This window comes from Belonocnema kinseyi, chromosome 8, assembly GCF_010883055.1.
Source record: "Belonocnema kinseyi isolate 2016_QV_RU_SX_M_011 chromosome 8, B_treatae_v1, whole genome shotgun sequence".
Classification (NCBI taxonomy): Eukaryota; Metazoa; Arthropoda; class Insecta; order Hymenoptera; family Cynipidae; genus Belonocnema; species Belonocnema kinseyi.
The window spans coordinates 90,811,202-90,815,094 of record NC_046664.1 but is presented as its reverse complement, the minus strand read 5'-3'; positions in this window follow the sequence as shown (position 1 = coordinate 90,815,094).

Here is a 3,893-nt window from a genome sequence, read left to right as displayed (position 1 = left end):
AGGGAGCTCTTCTTAATATTTTGACACCAAAATCATGTCGATACACCTTACCGACTGCGAGTAAAGCCACCCACGCTTTAACTTGACAGACTGTACGTTTAAGAATTTTCGGATGCAGAGACTACATAAGGCTCTAGTGCTATTTCAGGATCAATTAAATATGAAATAAGAATGAATGTTATTTATTTAAAACGATCTATAATCAATTTAATTTATTAGAATAAAATAATTAATTAATTTAAATTATTAAATTTGACTGAGAACATTTTCTTCAATAACAATTTTTATTAAAAACGAATTCTAATCTAACCAAAAAGATTTACGATGCAAAAAACTTCACCAAGTAAGAACGTTGATAGTGCAATCGACATATAGAAGGAAATAAAAAATTTTCTAAGTAATTCTAAAAAAATGTAACTAACAAGATTCATTAAATTAAAAAAAGCAGAAATTATGACAATGCATTAAAAGGAAACAAAATTATAAAAACTGCTATATTTTCTATTTGAATTTGAATTGATAGGGTAAAGATTCAGCTGAATTTAAGCAAAGCTAGGAGATAGATGAATTTAGGGAAAGTTTAAAATTATTTTAGTAGAGTTTAAAATTATCTCGCGTGTTTATTGAATAAAGGGGAAGCCGTAAGGGGGTGACTGATACGAAGTAAAGTACTCCAAAAGGAAAAAAATAGTCATCAGGGTTGACAGAACAGTGGTTAGAGTGTTGAATTTCAATTCCAAGGGTCCAGCGTTCGAGTATTGATACCGAAGGAAAGTGCCTTTTCTTTCTTCATTTTTCGCAATAGAATTCTTTTACCCAAAGATATTTGAAAGTTTCTCAAAATTCCTCTATGTCACCGCTTAAAGCCAATCTTTTGGAATCCTTCCCCAATCAATTTTCTCTGTGCACTGTGGGACGTGGTACCTCCCACCTGAGGTTTAATCATGCATCTTTTGTAATCACCCTGTATATTAAAGACTCTACTGAAAAACAGTAACGGGTTACCCTGTATATTAAAGACTCTAGTGAAAAACAGTAACGGCTTATAACATGTTTCTTACAATGTTTGTGTGGTATCAATGTACAGCATCCAAAGTAATGAAGCTACCATTTAAAATGATTATTGAAGGTCAAGTTGGTAACATCTTTACGGTGGGAAGGGCAATGGAAGGGTTTACTACCATTAATTTTCTATACAGTACACGCGAGATAGGCAAACAACGGAGTGGTTTAGTGAGCGAGCATTGAGCAACCAAGCGAATGCATATCCGTATGGAAAGGAGACCCCGTATCTCACCGGTCAGAGCCACTTAATTGACACGCGGCGCGTCCCTAACACGCGGCGACCCCCCTGCAGCCCGGTTCCGCATGCGGAATCACGGAACTCCATCTGTCGCCGCCGCGACGATTCCTCGCACCGCACACGTCCAATCGTGGAAATGGAAATACCGGGCCTTAGCTGCTGCAACGAAGAATACCGTTTCATAATAATTAACCTCATACCCTCACAACACCTTTCATTTGAGTCTGCAATCGTTTTTTTTTAATAACACAGGTTTTTTTGTCTTCATTTTTTTAGAGCTACTCAGTCGAGAGTGACAAAGAACATCTGGGCGCCTTCAACGCGTTAGTTGCATGAGGTTTCGTTACTCCTCCAAATCCAACAGAAATCTCTACTTCAAAAAACCGTGCACAAATTCAAGTTCCAGTGCATTACAATTTTCAAGTATAATCCAAGCAATCACGGATTTCTAAAACTTGCAAGTTTGAATACATCCTCAAAGCAATATTTAAAAAAAAAATAGGTATCTTTTAATAAATTGAGGTAAACATTTATACCTCAGTTATAAAAAATGTTAGCGTTCCCGGAACGCGTAAAATATGCTCTTCTTGGGAATGTTCCAGTGACAAATTCTATTGGAAACTGAGGGAAACCTTTCGTTATTGTTATTTTTAAAGCAATCATCTCGGAAGCCTTAATAAATAGGCAAAATGGGTTTCGTTTTTGGGGTTTCAGTACCGCATATGCTACACTATAATATGGTAAAGCTTTTCGTTATTTTATGTTGCCTCGTCTCTAGAATCGGCAGTATGCTGTTGTCGCTTGGGAGCCTAGTGTGTCTAGTACCCAGAGCCCATTTTTTTTCTATTGCCTGGCGGCCCATCACGTGATCCGCTTTTGCACTTATCGCAACATGTAGGACTTTTTCACAGAGCATGAATCCTATCGCCGCTGTGAACGTATTCTTCATTGCTCCCGTGAAAGTCCTAAACGCTAGCGTTTGTAATCTTCGCAAGTTGTCCTGCATCGCTTTAAATTCCGCCTGTGGCCTACAGACAAGGCTCTTATATGAGGGATATAAGAGCCTTAGTTTAAGGATAGCAGAGTAGACACATGAAAATCTTAGGCCATAGACTATAGCTTTCTTCGATTTGGAAAAGACAAATGCCAACAAATTGGATGATATGAGCCACATAAAGATAGGCTGGGTCAGCTCTCGAATTAGGAAGAGAGAAACGTTGCTGCGATGTTTCTGTTTTTACGGGTATGGCCATATGGCGGCGGGTTCTCAGGCAACTGACAGAGCTGGGTCATGCTGGAAGTACGGCGACAAAGATCACCAAATGACCAATTGCAGAGCAGCCCCAAAATGCGACTTCTGTGCAGAGAGAGATCCGGAAAAAAGTTATGATCATGTAATGGAAACATCAACGTGTGCGGCGTTTCTGGACGCCAAGAAAAAGTATAAGACAAGAAGATAATGGCGGTGATCCTTAAGGGCAACCTGGGCTGCTGTCAAATAGCTTAAAGCTTGATGACTAAGATAACAGATACTAAAAATTCTCACTTTCTTTATTATTTTTGAGCAATATGGGCCTACAAAAAGCAAAAACTGGTATCAGGACAAGAGCGGTACTGCGGCCATGTGGTTAATAAATAGCTATGACTTCCCGGTACAGAAATATGCTGTGGGCGATGGCTATGTATGGGCCACGACAACTAAAATAACCGTCGGCAGCTGCTATCTCTCGCTAAACGCCACATCATTGTAGCCGGTGACTTCAATGCTAAGTCATGCGAATGGGACATAACCTGGACAGATAAGAGGGGACGTGATGTCACGGATATAGCAGCCAGACTAGATCTAACCATGATGAACACGGGATGCTCTCCTACCTTTGGTAGGAGAGGCTACCGTGGGCCAATGCTGGACATTACAATAGCCACGCCGGTTGCAGAAAGCCAGATATCTGAATGATAGGTCCTTGCAGACTACACAGCAAGCCATAACCAGCACATACGCTTCCACTTAGGCTGTGTCCCACAAAGGATTGGCAAGACGGATATAGGGGGAAAACAAAGAGTAGGCTGGAATTCAAGTAAGCTAGACAAAATAAAACTACTCTAGACAATTTCTAAAAAGGGTGGACATCTGCTTGGTGAGTTAACACCTCCGGTCATCACGAGGTTGACTGTAGAAAGCATGACAGAGAGCACTATAGATGTGAGCGAGCAAAGTTGTAATGCATCAATGCCAAAACGGTCAGCAAAAATCCAACAACCAGCCGCGTACTGGTGGAACAAGGAAATTGCTTTACTAAGTGCTAACTGTTTACAGCCTAGACAAAAAGTCCCAAGGTCTCGTGAGAAGGGCAGAGATGTATTCGAGGCCAACAAGGCATATATGACTGCAAAAAAGACACGAAACTGCGCCATCAATGAAAGCAAGCGCAGCAAATGGGCGGAAGTAAGAAACGCAGTAGATCAAGATGTTTGGGGATTAGGGTACAAAATAGTAACTGGCAAGCTGTATAGACGATCACCGTATGCAGCCATAGATCCTGCGACGATGCAACGGATAGTAGAGGACCTTTTTCCTAAACATCCAAAA